The sequence below is a fragment of the Desmodus rotundus genome, chromosome 10 (genome assembly GCF_022682495.2).
Source record: "Desmodus rotundus isolate HL8 chromosome 10, HLdesRot8A.1, whole genome shotgun sequence".
NCBI lineage: Eukaryota > Metazoa > Chordata > Mammalia > Chiroptera > Phyllostomidae > Desmodus > Desmodus rotundus.
This window is the reverse complement of record NC_071396.1, coordinates 25,769,059-25,794,015: the sequence shown is the minus strand read 5'-3', so window position 1 is coordinate 25,794,015 and position 24,957 is coordinate 25,769,059. Positions and strand designations below refer to the sequence as shown.

At 53.4% G+C, this 24,957-nt stretch overlaps 1 protein-coding gene across 4 annotated transcripts in view; it reads right to left on the bottom strand.

Moving 5' to 3' along the window:
* The window catches only part of ATP10A (ATPase phospholipid transporting 10A (putative)), a 96,678-nt gene that overhangs the window by 57,333 nt on the left and 14,388 nt on the right, over window positions 1-24,957 (bottom strand). The gene's annotated exons all lie outside the window — the stretch shown is intronic.

Here is a 24,957-nt window from a genome sequence, read left to right as displayed (position 1 = left end):
TAAAACAAAGTTCCTAAGAACCCAAATTCAGGCAGTGAGTTTGGGTCTCAGGGACCAAGTCAGTTTCATACACCTGTTTATCCCACGCTGTGGGTTTGAGGGAACCCGGGCAAACTCCTAAAGGCTCCTCAGCAGCTGCTGCCGCAGATGCTGAGAGAGAAGTAGTATCCCCTTCTATTTTAAGCCTCTATTTTCTTGTATTCCCCTAATTCAAGATCCACCAATTAATAACACGCAAAGCAGGCTCCGGTTGCCAGGGCCACCAAAGGTAAATTGGATGTGACTCTGTCCTCAGAGATCAATACAAGGCAAGACCAAAGCACTAGGTGGCAGCACCCCGTGGGGGCTGCAGAATTAGGCCCCCAGTGTGAGCACAGAAACATTCTTCCCCAGGCCAACCCGACATGCCCCTCAAGGTCGGGTGTCCTGGAAGGGTGCTTTCCAGCTGCGACAAAGTCCGGTCAGGCTCCCGCCTGAGGTCACCTAGCTCTGAGATAAGGCACAGCCCTACGTCTCCACCGTGGACGCTCAGCCGTGTTCCCTTTTCTGAAGGTCAGACCTTGACCTTGTAACATTGGAAACAACAGCTCCTTAGTCTTCTCCTGACCATTGGTTGGGTGCCCACCGGAAATAGTCCGAAGTTGCCTGAAGCTAAATCACCGTTCGTCACAGAGGAGGGCAGTGGGCACTCTGAGCGTGAGCTGGACAGGCTTGGGTGTGTCAGGAGCTGCCAGGAGACCGGTGGACCCGATGGGTGCGGGGACAGGCAGAGGGAGGTGATGATAGGGACAGAGGAGAGACACCCGGCACTGCCTGTGTCAACTGCATGCCACTGTTGGAACTCACCGAAAATAGGGGCGCTTCCCAGTGGCCTGCAGTGTTGAAACATTAGCTCCCCTGACCCTTCAGCTTCCATTTTAAAAAAGATTTTATGTATTGACTTTTAGAGACAGGGGAAGGGAGGGAGGGAAACATCATCGATTGGTTGCTTCTCGGACATGCTCCAACTGGGGATGGAACCCACAACGCAGGCATATGCCCTGACTAGGAATTCAGCTGGCGACGACCTTTCGCTTTGTGAGAGACGCCCAACCCAGTGAGCCATGCTAATCAGAGCGTGTTTTTAAAGTTAACTTTGGTGCAGGCATTGCAGCCCCAAAGAGACCCCTCCACAGATCCGGATTCGCCTAGAGACCTCAAGTGACAGTTGAGGAGGCTCTGGGGACAGCGTGGGTGAGGACGCAGGGGAGCAGCAGGAAGTGCAGGCAGCGGAAAGTTCTGTATTTGGCACTGAGTGAGGCCTGGAGCCTGTGAAAAGACCCACAGCTCGCAGGGATGCCTACAGACGCTGGGCCCTCGGAGACCCAGGTTCAGGGATCACTTGGGAAAGGACAAGATGGAACCCTGTTGTGGCCTGAAGAGATCACAGATTCCACAGGTAACCCCCCCGCATCGCCCCCCACCACTCTGCGCGGGTCTGGGCCCCACACCCATCGCTACAGCGACCCCGCTTGCCTCTCTCTTATTTGTTTTTATTAGGTGAGATTAATATTTATTCTATTAAGTGTGTCATGTGTATCTCACATACTCTATTATACACACACTGTTACATAGGTACCGTATTTTTCTGTGTATCAGGTGCACCCACATTTTGGCCCAAACGTCCAGGAAAAAAAAAACCCTTTCGTTTTAATTTTTTAATTCAGTTTTCATGCATTTAAATTTGGACACTTGCTTTTTGTATCATGAAGGAATTTTAGCCTTTATTTTTGAATATGTTATGGTACAAGAAATTTTATGGAGCAAATAATTACAAACCACACAAGAGCAGATACCAGGGACAATACAACTTTATGGCCCGGTAACAAATTTACGGTATTTATGCATCATAGAAGGCAGATGCGGAATTAGTACTCCCACATATAATGCACATCCTTATTTTTTCCCTCAAACAGTTGGGTAAAGAGTGCACGTTATACACAGCAAAATACGGTACATATATACAATACAGGTTATACAGTATTATATGTAACCTATAATAATTCTACGTAAGTTATAAATAGCATATGTTGATAAAAATATTTTGTGATTATATATACTAGTTATACCAATACAATTATTAAATATAGTATATATTACATATAGCATATGTTATATGGGAGGGCATTCTATTTATTGTTCCCCCAGAAAATGCATTTGTTCCCTGCATTTGGATGGAGGGACTTTACAGAAGGGAGTGGTGGGGGGGCCCTCTCCCAGTGGGACTGGTGTCCTTTGAAGAGGAGGCAAAGGCCCCAGGAAGGCGGCTGTGGAGGGAAGACCATGTGACGACCGCAGGCTGGAGACAGAGATCTCGAGAGACACCAGCCCTCCGGCACCTCGACCTTGGACTTCATTTCATACAGGTCCGGCTGGAAGGAGCGGCTCCAGAGAGAATGGTGGCAGCCGAGGGAGGGGGGGCCGAGGGTCATGGTGCCTGGCAGGCCCCACACTCTCCCTGCCCGCCGGGGGCACGGAGAAAGGTGGGACTGAAGACAGGACTAAACCCTACCGATACAACACTGATGCGGCCTCCCGGTCCCAGTCGTCTCTCGGTTTCCATACTCCAGTGATTTGAGCGCGTGCCGTCTCCTTGGGTCTCTGAGAATACACTTCAGGGTGGACAGGACAGGGGACTCTTCTCTCCATGGGGCAGTCTCCAGGGTCACCTTGAGGCCTGTCGAGTTCTAGCCCCACCCGGGGGGACGCCGGCCTCCTGCAGGATCCGCAGGCTTCTCCTGAGACGCCCAGGTTGTGTTATTTATTGTCAGGTTTAAAATCGTCCTGGTCCTGGATACTATGGGCTTGTTCACAGAAATGTTAGGAAGGAGCACTGTTCAGTTTGCCCACGTGATATTCCTTCCAGGACAGGTGCCACCCCAAGTGGTGGCTGATTCTGAGATGGCCCGAGATCCCCAGCCCTGAGTGAGGTGGGGGCTGGGCACAGTGGGGGTCACTCCTGCAGCAGGACTAAGGTGACCAACCAGTGCACTAGGAGCTAAGGAGCAGGGAGACCACCGGGTGGGCCTGACAGAGCCACAGCAGCCCCATAAATCGGGGCCTAAGGACACAGGCAGGAAGTCACACACAGGAAGTGTCAGAGGGCAGAGGAGGGGCCATGTGGCCAGGGCTAGGAGCCCAGAGTGGCCTCTGGCCTTCAGCCAACAGGAGCACCGGGTCGCGGTCTGACCACCCCTGGAACTGAGTCCCACCAAGAGCCTGGAGGAGCTGGAAGAGCGTCTGAGCCCAGGCCCAACCTCAAATGCAGCCTAGGGAGGCCTAGGCAGACCCAGCCAAGCGTGCCTGCACTCCAGGCCCCCGGGAACTGTGAGCAAAAACGTCTGTGTTGTTTTTAGCAGCTGCATCTGCAGTGATTTACTGCCGAGCAATAGAAGACTAACACGCGGCGTTTCTGATTTCTGCACAGAGGCAGGAGCTCGATGCCTCTCCCATCCCCGCAGCTCCATCTCCCATAGGGTGCCACACACAAAGTCTCCCGGCTCTTGGGTGTATAACACACATACCCGACGGGAACTACGCCACAAGAAAAGAATGCAGAACAAGACACATTTTTTCTTCCGCACGGACTGGAAGCCCCCCTGAGGGTCTGAGGGATGCATTAAACCCCGAGGGTGTTTGTTCTGGAAATACGGGCTGGCACAGATATTGCAAGTCACATCCATGGTTTCTCCACAAAAATGACACCTGCTCAGGGTCTGGAAAGTTCTAGATGCCAAACACTGATCCAGAAGGTCAGAGGTCACAGGTGGAAAAAGTGGGACACTTCCGACACAGGAGGAGGAAAAAACCCCTCAAAATTCTGAAGGTCTTTTCTTAGGCCAATGTATGGCTCCTATGATTAACTTTCCTTTTCTGGGAAAATGCGTTCACAACATTTTACAATTCCTCACGCTAAGCTTTGAAGTTCTTACCTGAGTCTTTTTGGTCCAAAACACCACCATGCAGGGGTGCCAGAAAAAGGAAACATCACAGAGAGAGAGATTTTATGGAAAGACAAGCAGTAAACAGGAATTTTCACACCCCTTCAATGAATCATTTGTGGCCGCTTGTTTAGGCCGAGTTGAACTGTGTATTCGTAGTAGTTAACATTTTTACGCAAAGCATTCCGTTACGAGGAGGTAGCTGATGTAGGGAATTTCCAGGAGTTACTTTTGTAGCTCTTCACGAAAGCAGAGTTTAAAAGTTACTGCTCAGAAATGTGTGGTTAGTTTATCCATCAGGCAGGAAGGAAAGCGGCGGTTGACAGCTGAGCAGGGACTGAGGGATGAGAGGGGTGGGGAGCCAGATGGGCGGGTCCGGGCTCTGGGCGGGGAGCCAACCAGACGGGGTCTGGGGCGGGGCGTGGGTGGGGCACGGGCACGTGGGCGGGGCCCAGGGATGCCGGCACAGGCTCGGACCTACGGTGCCACACCTCCTGCTTCAACCCTCTCTGTTCACCCGTTCACCCGTCTGTTTCCGAGTGACCTGATCCCTGGGTTGCGTGCACGACCACCGCACTTTTACTTCCCTTTTTGAAACGGCAACTTCCCGTGACCCACACTTCAAAACGCACACCCATTAAGATCAAAGGTCACCTCCCCAAACATCCCTGGTCCTTCTTCCTCTCCCTGAGGACCTGTGCACCCTTCAAGCACACTGCCTGTCCAGCTCAGTCATTTGAAAGGCAGGAATGTTTTCCAGAAGTGGGCCTCCTGTACACGGTTCCACAGCCGCAGGACGTCTGGACACCATTTCCCTGGCAGTGTGGAGACGACATCAGAGCAAAGGGCAGATTCCCCAGGTGCTGCTCACAGCGGACAAGGGGCCAGCCCTGTGCAGAGCATGGACCTCGTTTACGTCAGCAAAATCCTCACTCTCCCTCACGCCATAGTCCCATTCACTGATGTGGAGACTGACAGAGAGAGCTCAGCCACTCGTTCCTCAGTCGCATCCTGGAAGGTGCCCAGTGAGGGCCAGATCAAGTACAGCTGATCCCGTGGTCTGCAAGAGGTCACCTCGGCAAACGCGAGCTAAAGACTCTTCCTTTTTTCCCTTTGAAATCATGCATCCCAGACACCACTGTGGTCTGAAAATAAAACACCGCTTGGCTGAAAAAGGGTGGGGAGGCGGGCAGTTCCAGACCGGTGCCCTGTCTGACATGGACGTGGCACTGCCAACTTTGGTCTGTGTGCCACAACACCTGCGGATTTGCAAACTGCAGGGGCCACGCCCAAGGTCAGAAGTAATCCAGCCGTGGTTTTGCTACAAACGGGGAAGTGGGCCCTGAACCAGCCAGGAGCTCAGGGAGGCCACCTGCAGCTGGGGCCTCTGAGCTGCAGCCAAGTGACACCACCAGCCTCAGGCCTGAGGCCCTCGGGCCTCCTTCTGGGGCTGATGGGCAGCTGGGCTGGGCAGTTTATTCTTAGGGCTTCAGGATGACCTGGAAGCTCGGAGAAGCGCTCCCAGCTTGGGCAGGGTACACCTGACACTTCTGGAGGCAAGGCTATGCACCAACTGGCCTGTTTGCAGACCCGGCGGCTTCAGGCTGCAGGTGTTGTGTGGGTCACTTCTGTGCAAAGCTGCCCTGCCCTTTTTCAAAAAATCCCTCCCCCGGAAAACATTCACAAACAGCACTAAGAGGCTGGTTCTGGAATGATGGATAGTTAGCGATGATGCTTCCCATCTGGCCATCTCTCGCTGAGGGTCACAACCCAGGGGACATTCATGGTCCCACTGAGTTAATGAGTCCCGCTCAGAAAGAGGTCCAGCAGGAGAGGGCTCCGGGCTCCGGGCTCCGGGCCCCGGGCCCCGGGCCTCCGCTGCAACATCTCGGGGTCCTGAGCAACCTCTCCAGGCTCCTCCAGTGGGCCCTGTTCAGAGAGAACCGCCAGCAGCTCTTCCCGCTCTCAGCAGGCTGCTGACTGCCCACAGGGCCCTCAACCCAGTAAGGCCCCGGTCTCTGCTTTCTCTCCCCTTTCATTTTGTGGGGCATGATTTCTCCCCACTATGTTTGTTTTTTTGAAGTGAGTGTTTCGACTTTGACTCATACACTCAGAAATACAGTCAAGCGCCATGTAATGAACGACATTTCGGTCCACGATGGACCACATACAGAACTTGGCCCCAGGAGATTATCACGGAGCTGAAAAACGCCTATGGCCTGGTGACATCGTAGCTGTTATGCTGTCGTAGTGCACGCATTGCTCACGTGTCTATGGTGACATCGGTGTGAGCACACCCACCGCACTGCCAGTCATATAAAAAAAGTACAATCATGTGTGCGTGATACTTGATGATAATTGACTACATGACTGGTTTATGTATTCACTGCACTACACTTTTCATCGTTACTTTAGAGAGTACTGTTTCTACTTACAGAGAAAAGTTTGCTCTAACACGGCAGCTGCGTTGTGCAGGGGGCAGCCTCGCCCACGCATGTTTATACCACGGGCCCGGATCACACCATTTCCTCTCGCACGTGATGTAACCTCGAGTTGTTTTGCACTGTCTTGCGTCCTAGGGGCCTGTGCCCTGGTGTGCGGTGGGCTGCAGTGTCCAGGTTTCTGTACGCGCGCTGCTTTGGGATGTTGGTGTGACAGGAAATCGCTTAAGGATGTGTGTCTCTGAAGGTCTTCCCATGGCCAGGCAGCACGTGACTGCACCACAGACGAACAGCAAGTTCCATCTGCCATGTGACTTGCGGTTTGGAATGAAAGCAACAGCAGCTACTTTGTTTTTGTAACTTAGGAAAACGGCGTAATTGTTTACAGCAGTTTGGTGAAAGAGTGCGGGGCGCGCGGGGTTTCGTGGACCAACCATACTGTTTCACGGCAGGGGACAGTTACTCCCTGCGAAGAGAAACCCTCTTTTGCCCTGGCTGGTGTGGCTCAGTGGATTGAGCACCAGACTGCAAACCAAAGGGTCACTGGTTCGATTCTTAGTCGGGGCACATGCCCGGGTTGCAGGCCAGGTCCCCAGTAGGGGGTGCACAAGAGGCAACCACACATTGATGTTTCTCTCCCTCTCTTCATCCCTCCCTTCCCCTCTGTCTAAAATTAAATAAAATCTTAAAAAAAAAAGAAAAAGAAACACTCTTTTCCGAACATCAAGTGCTTCTGGCCTATCTGTCGGCTGACCACATGTCCCGTTGCCAAAACTTCCCCTGGCTAAGTCAGGCATGTTCCAGCTAAAATTGGGTTTCATCATTTCTACACCAACAGAGCCCTGGCCAGAAACCTCTGGACGCTTTCTGTCTTACACGCAGGGCAGCTGAATGCATGCTCTTTTCCTCTAAGTGGTTCAAGGTCAAGGAAGGTGCACAATGTAAAGAATCTAGAAAGATCCACAGGACACAATGAAAGGAAAAACGCAGAAGTGACCTCCCAGGCAAACTGACGGCACTGAGACCTCCCAGGCACTGACAGACTGAAGAACACCCTTGGCTCACGAAACGGAGCGTGCACCACACTTTTCTAAGCAAACAGAACTGGGGAGAAACCAGGACGCGATGAGGCAAACCCTGAGTGGGAGGTTTAGGCAAGAGAGCCAAGGCTCTCCTGGAATGGTCCATAGTGCCAAGGCCTGTTTTTCAGACTGTAGACAAAGGCAGGGGGATGTGGGGGCAGAGAGAGAGAAAGAGAGAGAGGGACAGGGAATCACAGCACCTGAAAAAGACCCACTGAGACTCTAAAATGACCCCCAATTTCATACACACTCATACAACAAGCAGAAACAATAGCTTTAAAGCAAGGTTTCTCAACCCTGGCACACCCGAGGGGGGCCCGTTCTTCCTCGTGGAGGGCTGGCTGTCTCGTATTCCAAGATGTGGAACAGCATTTCTGGCCCATGCGGGAGATGCCTGCAGCCTGCCCCTCCCCACAGGCTGACACAGCCAGACAGGGCTCCAACGTTGCCAAGTGCTTCCTGAGGGGGGTGGGGGGTGGCCCACATGGCCCCAGGTTGGGGACAGATGCTTTAAAGCGCCCATGACAAACATTCGCAGAAAAAGGAATGTTTCAAAAGCGCACGTGTACGGGGCCAACAGATTTGTAAAATCTTGTTAGGTGGGAACTCAGCACCGAATCAGAAACGGCAAAATCTGCAGCACGAACTCGCCCCAGAAATGTTGCGCAACGTCCCCGATGTGTCTTATTTCTCCCCCTAAACCGAAACATGTGTCTTCACTGACACAGGCCAGTGGCTCCTGAAGCCAACGCCGAAAGTCAGAGGCACTGAGAGAGGACGTCGGAGCAACTGGGTAGGGGTGGAGCTTACCGTAACAAAATGACCGAAGGTTTGGTGGTTGAAACCACAAGCACGAGTGTGTCTTCTAAAGTACTTTCTGTTCCAGATGTTTCCTAAAAGTTACCCGCACTGGAAGAAACGACCTGATGTGTGTGGGAGGCCTGTGTGTATGCGGGAGACCGCCCCCCCCCCGCCCCGTGGGTCAGGATGGTGGAGAATATCACAGAGCGCCGTGCGTGGTGCTGGCGGAGCCCTCCCTGGATTCCAGGGCCTCTGGCTTCTTTAGAATGAGGTCCAGGCCCCCAGCCCACCTCGTCCTCTGCTAGGACCACACCACTACTCAGCACAGCACACTGGAGAACCGATGTCCCCAGAACTGGCCAGCTGCCAGAGCAAAATGACACCCAACGGAGACAACGTAGAAACCTCTTTGTGACTTTTTTTTACCCTCGACTGAGGACATTTTTTTTTGCATTGCTTTTAGAGGGAGAGAAACACTGATGCAAGAAGGAAACATCAATTGGGTTACCTCTCGCATAGGCCCAGGCTAGGGATCATATGTGTTCGGACCAGGAATGGAACCCACAACCTTTTGGGTATCAGACAATGCTCCATCCAACCAATGGAGCCACAATGGCCAGGGATCTCTGTGACTTTTAACCTAATTTTTGGGATAAATCATCTCTACTGCAGTCTCTTCTGGATGGGACACTCTCAACATTTGTGAAGCAGAGAAAACCCTTTGGGGGTGCTTTTAGTTTTCAGGGTAACTTTTTGTATGTGAAATCACTCGGTATGATGTTCTCACTGCATAGGCAGAATGTACATAATGTGACCCCCACGTGTACAGGTGATGCCTTAGACCTCGGAGAGGTTCTGTGTTCTTAAGAAGTTTTCCTAAGATGTTCTCATTTCTTCATGGTATCTAATAATCCACACCCCTCGTTTCTGTAAGCGATAGCTGCTTCTTTCCCTCTTTTATTTTTAAAGATTTTATTTAGCTTTAGACAGAGGGGAAGGGAGGGAGAAAGAGAGGGAGAAACATCCATGTGTGGTTGCCTCTCGCACGCCCCCTGCTGGGAACCTGGCCCACAATGCAGGCATGTGCCGGGACTGGGAATTGAACTCAGAACCCTTTGGTTCCAAGGCCGGCACTCATTCCACTGAGCCACACCAGCCAGGGCATCACCTTTTCTTATGACTGAGTACTGTTCCATCATATCTGCTTCATCTGGTCCTCTACCCAAGTGCTGTTTGGCTGTATCCATGTCTTGGCCACCGTAAGTAACGCTGTGATGAACACAGGGGTGGGTGTATCATTGTGAGTGAATGTTTTCAAATTTGGGGGGTTGACATTCAGAACTGGGACGGCTGGGTCACAGGGTAGCTCTAGTCTTCATGTTTTGAGGAACCGCCATGCTGTTTGCCACAGCGGCTGCCCCTGGTTACGCTCCCTTTTCTTCCCGAAGGTGCTGGGCCGTCCTCAACGCATGCCTAGGTCGTGAGCAGTTTTCGTTCCCGTTTTCAGGGGCCGACCTTGCCAGCTTCCCCTTGCAGGTGATCGGTGCTCCTCAAGGGGCAGTGAGCGCTTCCCCTCCCTGTGGTCCCGTCTTCCTCAGCCACTCCGCTTCTTGGGGTAGGAGTTCCCTTTGCTCAAACAACCTTTCCCCTGGGAGGCCAGGCCCCTGGGGAGGAAATGGTTACCGTTCTTGGTTAGCATGTGGGAGCTCTGCTCTGGAAGGTGAAGTGGGTCCCGCAAGATAGTGGGGAGCGCAAAGCTTCACCCATCTGTCTGTCCCTAGCGGACTCTCCCAGCAGCGTGGATGAGCAAAGATCACCTCAGGGCCAGAGTGTCTGGTCACCTGTGCATGCACCGATGGCCACCATCCCCATGGGAGGCCCGGGGACCTGTGCAGGCCCAGGCCAATTTCCCAGAGGATCTGGTTTGGGGGGCATCTTACCCCGCACCCCGACTATGGCTCTCTGATGCCATTCTCGAGGTGCCTGTGGCCCCGTGGGACCCAGATGAAATGCAAGGCTGCATCCAGATGTCCAGAGATGCCAGCGGCAGCCACTCCACTCAGGTGTATGGGGTAGGAGCGGGGAAGGGCTGCCTCCTTGGAATCAGAACTGGGGAGGCAAAGCCTTCACTGCTGACCAGGTCCCTCCCTCTTGTTTTACATCCTAAAGAAATGAGGAGCCAGAAAAGCAAAGAGGACTGTATGGGAGGGAGGGGTCTGAAGAAAAAATTTAAAAAAAAAGAAAAAGAAAAGCAGAGAGTTTTCTCACTCACTGGGAGCAGCAGACCCCATACAGCTGGGAAGTCTGCCTGAGGCTCGCTGTCACAGAAGCCGGAGCCCCCGGAGTAGCAGGAATGTTAAAATCTGGAACAAACGAAGCGGTGGTGACTTTTTTTGCTGTAGCTTCTGTGGTGACGTAAGGCACCCTGTGTATTCGCAGTGGGGGAGTCGCATCCCGTGTTTCTCCAAGGAAGTGGTGACAGCAGCAGGAACCTCAGGAATACTGACTGCATCCCAACCCCCATTTGCTGAGAACGACCCACGAGGCTGGGATTCGGAACAAACAATGAACTCTTCGCTTCCACAGGGAGACCAGTCAGGCTGACTCTCACTCCACAACGGCCACTGTGGTCAGCATTTCCATTGTGCCTTCTCAGTGCCCCGTGAGGTGGTGCCATTCCTTTTATTAGGTACTTATTTTTAGAGAGGGGAAGGGCGGGAGACAGAGAGGGAGAGAAACATCCATGTGTGGTTGCCTCTCGCACGCCCCCTACTGGGGACCTGCCTGCAACCCAGACATGTGCCCTGACTGGGAATCAAACCGGCGACCCTTTGGTTTGCAGGACAGTGCTCAATCCACTGAGCCACACCTGCCAGGGCACCATTCCCATTTTAAGGATGAAGATACTGAGGGTCCGCGTAGGTTTATTCAATGCCCAACGTCTCCCAGGCTGTTCTGAAACCTGGCATGGAAGGACGGCCCCAAACTACTCATGCTTCCAGTTTTGGATTACTTGGGGAAACTGCTGAGACATGGGAAATGCTAAATTGTAGACATTCTTGCCTGTAATAATTTAGGGAAACAAAAACATTTTTTTTCTTTTTTGGGAAATCGACCCGGTTACGTGTCCTTGTCGCCACAGAAATATGTAAAGATAGAAAGCGAGCCCCTGTGGAGGAACTGAATTGGCCAGGGGGTTCACGGAGCCCCACTACAAGGCCTGGATGCCACAGGGGGACTGCCTGTCACTCAGGGCCCCGCTGCTCGGACCTGCCACCTCGGGACCAATTTCCCACGCATAATGATGACAACTCTGGGCCCTCCCTGTGGTCCCCTGGGACGACTGAACTCTCCTGGTCGTTAGGGATTGAAAAGAAGAAAGAAACACTTTAATGTTTTTGGGTTTCTCTTTCCGTTGCTAACAATCTAAACACTGCTGACTTAGAGTTCCGACTTTGGTTTAAGGTAGAAGTAGTACCTATCAGTAGAAATAGTATTTATTTTCCCAAAGGTGCCAGAGAGGCACCAGCACTCGAACTGGCTGCGTGAACGTATTTCTTTAGACATTTTATCCCTTAACTCTGGAGCCGTGTGTCGGGAAATCCACTGGGAAAAAAAGTGACCTGCGCAAACAGTGTGGTGTCTGAGCTAACGAATGTGACCGAGGGTCAGTCTGCCGTGGTCCTGGAGGTTCCCACGGCAGGATGCCACTGGGGAGTTTAACAGATGCCTTTGTTCGCCCTGGCCAACTGGGTTACCCAGTGGGTAGGGTGTCGTCCTGTACACGAAAAGGCTGCGGGTTCGATTCCCAGTCAGGGCACATGCCTGGGTTGCAGGTTCGATCCCAGGTCAGGGTGTGTACAGGAGGCAACTAGTCGATATTTCTCTCTCTCTCTCTTTTTTTCTCTTCTTGTCTTTCTAAAGACAATAAATATAAAATCAATAAATACATCCTTGGGTGAGGATTAAAAAAAAGATGCTTTTGCTCATGCACACACTGGGTGCTGACAGTGACCACAGAACAGTGATCCCTCTTTATGCGGTGGCATCTTCCCACTGGGGGACAGACCCAGAGTGACAGATCCACACATAGGCGGGCGTCCTGGGCGTGGCCAGAGCCACACGTGGCCTGGACAGGCATCCTCCGCCCGGAACCTGCCTGGTGTCCCCGGGGAAGGGCCGACAGGGCCACAGGACAACGTGTCCCTGGGCAGATGGCAACGGCCACCGTAATTCGAACTCACCTCAGAGGGGCCTTCGACTCCTTCAGCGGCTGTGGAAACTTGAGGAAGTAGGCAATGGGACTTTTTCAGGACGGAATTCACAGAGCAGGAGGCCTGCCTGTGAGGACTCATCAGAGGAGTGAGGAAAGGCAGCCCTCTGAGCAGGAGGGACGGAAGCCAGGACTGGGGTGGCCGCCTGCTCGCTGCCTGTCCTCGCTGACCACCTTCCAGGGGCCCCGTGGCCCCTCCGGACTCCGGGCTCTCTCCGACTTCTCCTTTGTGCTGGGAGTTGTCATTTATATCAGGGACTCTGTCACAACGGCCACAGGATGTCCTTCTGGGAGTGTGCGGGGTGTTGTGGCCCCTCTGGTGGGGACATCCACACAGCTCAGCCAGGTCCAGGGCCGCCCACCTCCCGTCTGGGGGCCAGGGACGGAATCTGCACCTTCTGGGGCAGAAATGCCCTAGTAAGAGACGCTGTCCGCGGGGCAAGGGACAAAGACGGCAGCCGGGACCAGACACACTGCCTGACCTCCCCGTTGGCCGGCTCCTCACTAGGTCGCGTGCCCAGGGCCAGGCCCAGCATGAGTCACAAACAGAGGTCATCCTCAGCGCAGCAAGAGCCGTGATGATGGCGTTACAGATGACTTCCGTGGCTGTGGCCAACCTGGGTTTATGCTTCTTCAGGATGGAACCCTGGAGCCCCGGCTGGGTGGTCCAGTGGTCAGAACCTCTGCCCCCCCGATTCGTCAAGGTTGTGGGTTCGATCCCCAGTCAGGGCACATACAAGAATCAACCAATGAATGCATCAGTAAGTGGAACAACAAATCAATGTTTCTCTCCCTCTCTCTCCTTCTCTGCATTCCTCCCTCTCTCTAAAATTACAGAGAACCCTGGAGAAGTATGTCAGTGCCACAGTCTGGGACAGGACTTGGTTAACGGGCAGACAGGTCCCCAGCTGCACCACCTCCTGTACCACAGAAAAGGGCGCCTACCCCGAATGCCCATGCGGTGACTGGGTGGACACCTGGAACCACAATGACTCTCAGAATGTGCTGGGGGGGGGTCAGGTCACCTACCGGGGCCTGTCCGTCCTGAGAAAGGTGGAGGGGGCACAGGAAGGAAGCACCGAACAATGAGAAGATTCCAATCGCAGGAGAAAAAAGGCTTTTCTGCTTCCTGCAAAGTGTCAGATGACCATCGGGTGGGGCAGCCTGCAGCCTCCAGTGCCACAGGCACTGGGGTGACAACCAAGAACGGAACAAAATAACACTCTCCAGGCCAAGGGGGTCACAGCCCGGTCCCTGCCTCTGTGACCACCTGCCCCCCCACTCAGAATCGCAGGGTGGCCACCCCCAAAGGTGCAGTCCCAATGGGCTGGCACCCTGAGCCCTGATCAGTTCAGTGTGGAAAAGTGTGCGAAACCCACTTAATCTCCAAAACTAACCCTCACGAGGACCACCTGAACCACCTTCTTCTTATCTCATTGGCTTTTTCTCTGTCTTATTTTATTACCAGCATTGGGACCACACTGGAGACTGTTTGCCCACCGCTGTCACCCCCTTTGGGGCTTCCGCCTTGTGCGCGGGGTTTGGTGAGTTGCTCCAGGAAAATGTGTTTACCTCCAGGTAACTAAGTTGAGAAAAAGAAAGCCCTTATGGGGTGTCAGCGCCCCCCAAACCCCATCAGCGGAGGAGGGCAGTCCGTCCAGCGTCCTCGCAAGGGGGAGGGTGCATTTGGGGACTCGGCCCACGCTTCTGACCCACAGCTGTCGCGCACACACTGGGATTTGAGGGGGCCGCCGAGCCTGCACCCCCGAGGCCGGAGCTCATGTGCAGCTAGCGGGGCACCTGGGCAACACTCGGGGGTTCCTGGGCGCACGGATGACAAGAGGCAGGTGAGCTGCATAAAGGAGCCCAGGCAGGGGACAGACCCTCAGGCTACAACCTCAGGGTGGGCACGGACCAGCTCCGCAGCCAGTCTTGTCTCTGAACCTCAGCATTCCCATCTGCAAAGTGGGTGGAACAGCGACAGTACCCGCCTCGTGGGGGTGTGGTGGGCGCAGCGGAGAGTGGGTGATGGGCTGCCAGCTGCTGTGAAGGAGTCTCGGGTGCTTGGAAGGTGCAAGCACCCAGCCTGGGGGTGCTGACCGGTATCATCCTGAGCTCCCTGCTCACCCAGCCGCAGCGTGCTCATCTTGGGACAGTTTTTCACTCTGGCACAGAACAGCCTTCTTTTCAGTGCACACATGTTTCAGCGCCGGGAAGCCTCCTGCTCCTGCTGCGGCTGCCCCCTGAGGCTCGCCTGGCCCGCTGTCCTTTCCCACCACCGGGCAGGACGGCGCCACAGTCCCCCTGGGGAAACCCCGTGCTAACCCGTGAACCGCGACGTGCCCAGCTGAACACAGCCACGTACAGTAAATCCCCGTCGTCACTGCACCGCTCTGATAACTGCCTGACCCCAGGGCGCGAGCTAGCCACGGTGCCCTGGGGCCGGGGGCTGAATCCTCCCCACTTCCAAAGGGCGGGGCCTCACCACTGTCTGCCACCAGTGCAGGGAACACGCGCTCCCCGGGATGCGGGCATGTGGTCTGCATACGCTCGGCACCGTGTACAAAGCCATCTTTGTTCACCAGAGAGACTCTCTCAATTTTTCTCCTGTTTTAAGTCAGGAAAATGTTGCTTTTGGACGAAGGCCTTATTTGTAAGTGATCCATCTGAATGCTTTCCTTCTTAGGACAGCAACTGGGCACAGGGCGCCGTGGAAACACTGTCATGGCCTGTGCCCCGCAGTCCAGACTGGGCTGTCTTAGCATCTCGGACCCAGGGCTCGCTTTTCCAACTGAACGCCGTGGTGGCGGCGCCCACGAGGGCCCACGCAGGTTCTCACAGGCCCGCCAGCTCTGTGGACAGTCTGCTGAGTCAAATCCCGAGAACCGTGAGCCTTTTTCTATAGCTACTGCAGCAGGTCACCCACATTCAGAGGCTCATCACCCCCACGGATTTGCTATGCTATCGTTTGGGAGGTCAGAGTGCCTCACCGAGCTAAAGTCAAGTCTCGGGGGGCTGCGGCCCTTTCTGGAGGTTCAAGGGTAGAACCGCATTCTTTGGCTCATGGCCTCTCCTTCCACCTTCAAAGCCAAGGATGTCAGCCACGACATTCTCTCTGAGTGGCGTCTCTCACATCCCCTCCTTCTGCTTCCTTCTTACACAGTAAGGTCCGTGTAAGACTATTATTACCACCTTAATAATAATCCAAGATAAGCTCCTTATTTTAAGGTCATTTAATAAGCCACGTTAACCCTGCTTTCCCATGTGACCTAAAATAGTCACTGGTTCAGAGGGTTAGGGCGTGGACGTCTCTGAGGAGCCCCTGATTCTAAAAGGAATCGCAGCCCTGGCCGGGTTGCTCAATGGGTTAGAGGGTTGTCCTGATCCACCAAGGTTGTAGCTTCGATCCCCAGTCAGGGCATATACCAGAGGCAACCAATGAATGCATCAGTAAGTGGAACAAAAAGTTGATGTTTCTCTCTCTCAAAAAAAAAATCAGTAAATAAAAAATAAAAAAAATTGAAACAAACCACAAACCGAAGTTAGTAAGCTGAATTTTATAAATGAGACGGATGTGGCTAGCACTTGGTGGCATTTCACCCAGCACTCAGCTCTCACCTGGGCTCCCATGACCGAGGGGTCATTGTGAGGGGTGGTAATTCCTGGCCAAGGCCAGGCCAGGCCACAGGAATACCCCCTCATCTGATCCCTGGATACGGCCATCTCTGGGGGTTTGAGAGCACATGACTCCTTAGCAGGAAGGCGGTTGGGGTACTATGTCCTATGTGGCAGTGGTCCCCAACCTTTTTGGCCCCAGGGATTGGTTTTGTGGAAGACAATTTTTCCAGACTTCTGGGATGGGGTGGCAGGAGGTGGAGCTGAGGCGGTAATGCGAGTGAAGCTTTTGCTGGCTCGCCGGCTGTTCACCTCCTGCTTGCTTGTGCAGCCCAGGGGGCTGGGGACCCGTGAAGTATGGGGTCCCACCTTCCCTGTCTCTCAGACACTTCTATCACACTGTTCCTGCCAATGCCTGGCTTACACATTGCCAGCTAGGCTCGTTCTGTGTGCATTCATTCATCCGTCCATCCATCCGTCCAGCCATCTACTCAGCAAGTGTCTGGTGGCTCTCCCAGCACACGCTAGCTGCTAAACACAGCGGGGAGCCAGGGGGCCTGCCGCGTCCTCACCGCCTCTGGGTTTGGCTCCTCTCTCTCTTCTGAGGCACAAGGACGTACCATTGACTTGCCCACTCTCAGGGGGCCTTCAAAGAGAGTGACAAGCACAATAGGCTGCTCCATCTGGGTTGGTCCCTCAGGGCTGAGCCACTCCTGGGCGGCCCTTTGATCCCAGGCAGGCAAAACCCAGTCCCTAGTCCCACGAGCCTGTGTTTCCAGCATGTACTCCCCCCAAGTACATGGGTTCCCAAGGCTCCGCTGCAAGTTGCTGTCCTGTATGTGTCTCCAGGACGGCTCACCACGGACATGCCAGCCAGCCGCACCCGGTGAGCCAGACAGGGGACTCAGAAAACCCGAGGGTGGATGCGCTCAGTCGTGACCACGCTGGGCAGTGCCCGATCTCCGCAGGCCTCAGCTTCTCCATGTGAGGAACTGGGGCAACGGCTTTGCTCCCAGATCTGGGCATGCGCGCCTCGCACACCACCCCGTGCTACTGCGCAAGATGTGTGTGCATGTGTGTGTGTGACTGTGTGTGGTATATGTACACAAGTGTCATCGGTGCATGTGTGCATGTGTGGTGTATGCATGCATGTACATATGGTGCGTGTGGCATATGCATGTGAGTGTTGTGCATCTGTGTGCATACCTGTGGGGGGGTGCACGTGCATGCACCGAGCCGTGCATGTGGGTACAGACACCACGGACACCTGACAGGGAGGCGTCCAAGCAGACTGGAAAGAGCATGAGCCTAAAACACACAGCGAGGGTTCAAGTCCACCTCTGCCGTCACCCATGCGCCCGGCTCAGCATCTAACATCTGTGGACGGGAACGTGAGGCACCCTGTCTGCAAAACGTGGCTGAGGACGGGGCGAGTCCGCCTCTTGGAACTGTCCCGGAGACGCAAATCGGAGGCGCTCCAGCCATAGCGGCACTTGCTGAGTAGGGAATACGCGCCCTCAAATAAGTGCTGTGTGTCAAATTTCTTTGAGAAGTGTAAGCCCAAGTATGATAGGAACTTTAGGAACTGTGAGCATTGGCGGTTTAGATTTGCTTCAGTTGCCATGAACCCTGGGGAGGCAGACACTCTTGGTTTGGAAAACAGCAAGGTGGGAATGGGGAAAAGGAAGAACTCCCTTTTAAAGGCTGACGGTCCCTAACTCACTCTATACAGTTCGACTTAGGATTTTTCAGCTTTACATTGGTGCAGAAGCGATACGAGCTCAGCAGACAGCGTACTTGGAATTCTGAATGCCGGACCGCTGCCGGGCTGGGGGGCCACAGATACGCGGCAGATACTCCGTCCGGATGCTGGACCACCACAGCGAGTGCCACTCCCATCAGCCCCGAGGTCCCAGGCATCCAAACCGACGCCCTACAGTGTGCTCCTTGTGTGACATGATTCCGCCCACCTGAGGGCTCAGTGAGTGTCTGAACACGTTTAAGGTGGGCTGGGCGAACCCGTGATGTTCAGCAGGCTGGGTGCGTAAATGCGTGTTTTTTATTTTTTTAAATAAATATATAAATAAAATAATAAATATTTATAAATAAAATAAAAAATTATTCATTTTTGGACAGGGGAAGGGAAGGAGAAAGAGAGGAAGAGAAACATCCATGTGTGGTTGCCTCTTGCACGCCCCCTACTGGGGACCTGTCCTGCAACCCAGGCATGTGCCCTGACTGGAAATTGAACCAGCGAACCTGCTGGAGACTCCACGATACTCCCAAGCCTGCTTTTGAATGACGGAGCCACCATGCAGGGGGACTTGGTCTCCCCGGCCACACACGGGCCGTGGAGCCAGGACCTCACCAGGGGCTGAAACGACCGCCCACAGTAGGGCTTCTTGTTCATTCTGGAAGCCTAAGGCTGGGGACCCAGGAGAAGAGACGTCACTTTCCTTAAAAGACAAAGTCCTTTCTCACGATTAGTTCAATGGTGGCATTTAGAAAAAGAAAAAGAAGAAGAAAGAAAAAAAAGGACCCAACCTTTGCATCATCTCCAAGCTAGAACAGGAATGAATGGGCTATTCATAGGTTTTACTGGGGAAGACAGTGCATTAAAGACAAGTCAGCCTCAGATGAAAACCCAACAAATGCGGCATGTAGTTCTATTCATCACCTTCTTGGGCCACAGATTGGAGGGTCATGCGTCTCTTCTAGGGGCAGGACGCAGGCAATGCTAACTTGGTTCATAAACAACAAAGGCTGGGCCCTGGTCAGTGTGGCTCAGCGGGTTGCAGTGTCATCCTGTGCACCAGAAGGTCATGGGTTCGATTCCTGGTCAGGCACATACCTAGGTGGCGGGTTTGATCCCCAGTTGCGGCACCTATGGGAGGCAACCGATTGATGTTTCTCTCTCACATCGATGTTTCTCTTTGATATTTCCCTTTCCCTCTCTCTCTCTCTCTCAAAAAAAAAAAAAAAAAAAAAAGCAAGCAAGCAAGCTGGGCTACTTTCCTGAGTTCACCTCCTTCAAACATTTCACAGTTTGCTTCATGAAAACAAGTTTCTACCTTTACCTCAAATCAAAGAGGGAAAAAAAAAGAAAGCCAGCAATTCCCACACAGAGAATTATGGAGAAAAGGTATTTTAGAATTAAGGATGAGAAGCTCATGTGCTGTTTATTTCGAATGATGTTTTCCCAAGTCATGCGCCTTCATTATTGCTCCTGTTCTGAGAAGCACCAGTGACCCACGGACGGTGGTGAGTCTCGAATTCAGAAGATTAAACGTCCTCCAGGCCGCCCGAGGAACCAGCGACTTCTCACTCGTTCCCCGGGCCCGGGAAACTACTGCCCTAGACTGTTCTCTCCTCCCCCCTACACATGCCCGCTCATTCCAACCATAATTCATCCTTTCTCCAGAAAAAACCAAAGGGCAGGCACATGTTTGTCTCCAGTTCTGACCATGACTTTTACCTCAACCCACATTTCTGCCAAATGAATGAGCTCCCCCCGCAGCTGTGAGGGCTGCTTGGTGAGCCACTGGGGAGCAGAAGGGGAGCGGTGAGAGTCGAGTGTCCCCAACTTTCCAGTCCCTTGTCACCAGCAAGACAGCTGCCACAAAAACCAGGCGGTTGCCAGGCGATGGAGCGGGGAGGAAGGCTCAGGTGAGCGTGCTGTGGATCTGACCTGGAGGGTCCGATGTGGCCTCAGCGCTCAGCACCCGCAGCTCCTCAGGGGCAGTTCCAGTGCCGCCGGCCCGGGCCCATCCCCTCGCCGCCGGCTTAGTTCCTGGTTCCCTGAAACCTGAGGATGTTATGGGCACTGGACACTGATGCACCTAATTCTTTCTTTTCAAAGTGCTGCGATGCCAGAGGGCTCTGGGCACAAAGACTGTTTGCAAAAGTTAAAAATACACGGAGAAAGACGGGCAGAGATAAGAGCAGCCAAACTAAACCTCCAGGGCTCTGCCTTACACCTGCCCACAATGGGCACAAACTCCACATTGCACCGCCTGGGAACTGGGCAGGTGGCCCTGGGCAGGATGCGCAATGCAAGGGCGGCCTGCGGTCTGATGCCAAAACCTCCCGCAGGAAGTACCAGATCTGGGAGTTCACGGGCGGGACCACGGGGCAGCTGGCACTGTGTCGCCAGAGCCAGGAAGGCGAGGGGCTGCAGAGACCCGTAAACTGGGGCTGGAAGCCAAGAGGAAGGCTTCACTCTGACCTCAATCTCATCCGAAGTCGAGCGGAAAGAACAGCGCCCTGATCTGAGATCCCAATGCTTGGTGACTGTGTTTGTGTGGCAGGGAGGTCCAGCGACCGTGATGTCCAGCAGGGGTGACAGGCCACCTTGACAACACTTTAGTGGGCGTGTTTTCTCATCCTCACCCCACGGTTTGAGAGACAGAGGCAGGTGGGAGGGGGGGAGAGAGAGAGAAACATCAACCGGTTGCCGCCCGTATGTGTCCTGACCAGGGATGGAACCCACAACCTTATGGTGCACAGGCTGACACTCCCACTGATGAAGCCACCCAGCCAGGGCCTCAGTGGGCATTTTCACTTCCCTAGATTGGTCACAACCCATTAACCACCAGAAAAAAACAAGTGCTCGGTGGGTCAGTGTGTGGGGACCACCTTCAGCATCAGGGACACGCAGGGCCCAGAAGGCAGGTGTGGGGACATCTCCCGCAGACTCAGGCAGCCTTGGGCGCCTGCAGGCTCTCAGAATTGAGGGACTAAGAGGAAGAAGAAGACCGAGGTGGACTTTGCTGAGGGCGGGTCGCTGGCCCCCCAGGACAGAAGACATGAAGTGGAGCTGGGGCAGGAAAGGAGAGGAAGAAGCCAAGAAGCAGGAGACGATGCCCAAGAGGGAAGACAGATTAAAGGAACCAGTGCGACACACTGGGAGTGCCCCAATTTGCCCCCTGGGGACACTGTCCGCAGATGGGGGGGCCTGCTGCGACTTTAAACAGACAGGTCACCCAACCCAAAGAGGAGGAGCTCCTACCAGAGGCCCTATGTCCCGTCTCAAGTGTCTGCGGCCAGACCAGTCAGATGTGAAAAGGGATCTGACCCCTGACCAGGGAGGAAATGAAAACCCTCGTAACCCTGTGGGAGGGAAGGGACACCACACTCCAGCCTTCAGACACTGGGGGGGCCTGCTCGCACCCAGCCCAGCCTGACTGTGGGCGGCCCCCCCAGTCTCCGTGTCAGTACCACCTGCTGCGTCGTGCTGCCCTCCGCTCCGCAAGCCCCGCCCGGTGGCTGGGGAAACTGAGGCATGGGTCTGGAAGCTGGCAGCAGGCAGAGTGCCACTGGGCAGCACACCGCGTCACACAGGCCCCAGGAGAGCATGCTCTGTGCTTCAGCCCCTGGGAGCCCTTGAAATGCACCCACGCTCAGAGTGCAGACACAGCAAGATGACGAGGTCCCACGTGGCCTCGAAGACCCTGGAGCCTAGCAGTTAAAACCAAAGGGCCTCTGAGTTTCAGCTTTTTTTGGGGGGTGGGTAACATTTCCTTCGTGTCTGACCCTTTCGACAGCTCTCCCGTGAGGAGCGTGGAATCAACCACACCTAAAAATAGCACATCAGGAAACAGGAGCCCCGCTCTGCTCTTCCCGGGTCACAGAACCCTTTTGTCCGGCGGGTCCCAGCCCCAGGCCGAGGACAAAGCTTCGCTTCTTCCTGCTTTGGCGCGCAGGGTATGGAGCATTCGCTTCTGTCGCAGCTGCTTAGTCACTGTGAGGCAACCTTACTACACAAATAAATAAGTTTCTCTTTTCATTCAAAGGCCAGGAACATAACAAGGATGCCCGCAGCACCCTCCCCTCTCCCACCCCCCCAAAAGAAAACCTTTTCCAAGAACACTTGTGTTTGGCCCTGGGCTGGCAGGATGCTCGGCCCGTGGTATCAAAGTCTCCCCCCTTATCTGCCATCGACCTGACTTGAACACAGAGGAAAAAATACTCATTTTGTTCCACCTTAAATTCAAACAAGCTCTTTTTTGGTTACTGGGCTTGTCTCTATTTTTCTTGGACCACAGGGGCACACACAGGTCTGACATCATGCACGATTCTCCTCTCTCGGCTGTGGAAGGGCAGCCACACACTACTCTCCCTGAGTTGGAGTTCTAGACACTGCAAGCTATAATTGCATTTTCTAAAAGAAGCAAGATGCATTTCTTAAAAATCTTCACTTGTATATGTTTATCAGTTTTTAGAGAGGGAGAAGGGAGGGAGAGAAACATCGATATGACAGAGAAACATTGATCAGTTGCCTCCCCTACGTGCCCCTGCCAGGGACTGAATGCACAATCCAGGGGTACGCCCTGACTGGGGATCGAACCCACAGCTTTTCGGTGTCTGGGATGACCCTCCAACCCACTGAGCCACTTGGCCGGGGCCAAAATACATTTAAAAAAATGCCTTTCAGAATCTGGACAGCAGAAGCCGAGGGGAACAAGGACAGGGAGCCCTGTACTTGTCTGGAGAACATCAGCAGGCTGCAGGCAGGATGGGGACCAGGCAGAGCCTCAGGCCTCCCCAGGGGAGGCGACAGAGCCCAGCGTCCAGGCAGAAAAGGCAGCCACAGCTTACAGGGCAGAGTCCCAGACTGGGGAGACCCAGGGAGAGCAGGCAAACACTGGAGGTCATCAGAGGGTCCCCCACGGCCAGGGAAAGAGCCACTTGAAATGAAAACAAAGCAAAGATCTTGGAGCTCGTGGGGGTCCAGGAAGAGCCATGGGCTCAGCATCCTGGGTACCCTATCTCTTGCTTCACGGCGCACCAGGTAGAGTGAAATGATGAGGCTAGTTAGCTCCGCCCCGGAGAGACGGCAAGTCCCAGACAGAAAGCTGCATGCAGCCTGACTCCCAAAGGCCACGGATGAGACTCGATGGCTCCGAACTGCTTCTGAGAACTTCACTGCACTGAGAATGGAGCTCAGGAGTATTTCCAGGAACACAGCAACATCCAACAGCGTTGAGGTAAAAAACGACCAGGAAAAAATAACCCACAAAGAAGCAGGAAAAAAACCAACCAATACAAACAGACCCTGAAACGATGCAGACGACAGAATGAATGTGACGTGAAAACCATTCCAATAACTGTAACCTCTGCATTCAGGAAAGATGACATCTTTAAGGCTGGGGAAGGCATTTCAAAAATCAAGACCCAAATCAAACCGCGAAGAGTTGAAAACCACCAAGTGTGGGATGAAAAACACACTCGGTGGCATTAAAGGCTGATCAGATCTTGTTTAAAAAAAAAAAAAAAAAAGTGAACTTATACCCAGCAATAGAAACTATTCAATAGGAAACGAAGATTTCAAAAAATGGGGGGAAGTGAGAAAGGGGTCAGTCACCCCGTGGGAGCCTAATTAATGTGTCTGTTACTTGTGCCTGTGGGTGGGGCAGAGGAAAACGGTTGAAGAAATAACGACCCAAATTTTCCCAAATCTGAGGACAACTATACAACCACAGATTCCGAATGCGCAATAAAACCCAAGCAAAGGAAACGAGAAGAAAATGACATCCAGGCTCATCATATTCAAACTGCTTCAGATCAATGACAGAGAGAATCAGAAAAACAGAGAACAAAGAGATTCCTGCATACACAGAGAAGCAAAGATCAGCGTGATCACAAAAAAAAAAAAAAGCAGTGCCTTTCAGTACTAAAAGAAAAAAAAATGTCCCCCTACACTCTTACAGCTAGTGAAAATATTATTTTGAAAACAAAGGAAATATAGTTTTTTTCAGGCTTAGAAAAATGGGAAGAATTCATCACAGGCGGACCTGCATGCTGGGAAAGTAAAAGAAAGTTTGTTGCCTTGTGTGGCTCAGTGGATGGAACGCCGCCCTGTGAAACAAAGGGTCGCAGGTTCGATTCCCAGTCAGGGCACACACCTGGGTAGCAGGACAGGTCCCCAGTAGGGGGCGCGCGAGAGGCAACCACATACTGATGTTTCTGTCCCTCTCTTTCTCCTTCCCTTCCCTTCTCTAAAAATAAATAAATAAAATCTTTTAAAAAATCCTATTTTTGCAGAATATTTCTTGACGTAGGAAACATATCGAAGTGACGAACAATACAGAACTCTAGACACACCACGGCAACAGTATCTCTGAGTGGCAGAAAAGGGGCAACTTTGTTATTTTCTTCTTTAAGCTCCTTCTCTCTGTGGTCTGGGGCTCTTTAGTCCAAAACTCTAGGATTAGAGCTAATTTTCCCAGCCCAGAGCTGTCCCAGGAAGGCCTGCCACGTCAAGATTCTTTCTCTTCACTGCAGTGATTAGACCTTTAAAAAAAATATCTTTGGGACATGCGTCACTTTCAATATTGAACAGCATATGGCAATCACTATTCCGATTAGGAGAGATCCATCCAGGTCCTCAGACTCACAAAAGACACCAGGGTCCCAGGGCTCTCAGGCTGCTCTGGCCTCACAGCCTCGGGCTGTGCACGCTTCTCTCATCTGGCTGCCCATCCGCGTTACTCAAAGCCAAAATTATATTTGGGGTGAGTGACGAATCGCCATGAAATGCAAACAGAACTCCCAGCCACCCACCTAGCTCCCCCCATGCCACCCGGCCCCACCCTCCGCAGACGGGCTGGCCCCACACCCCTTCCACTCCGTCTCAATGTCTGGAATCTCTGCCATCTCTGCCCACACCCTGTCCCCTCCAAGGAGCCCAGTCATCCCAAAGGCGTGTGTGGCTGGGGCCGCCTCAGGCTCCTGCCACGCGAGGTCCTCCTCGTGGTAGGGGGCTG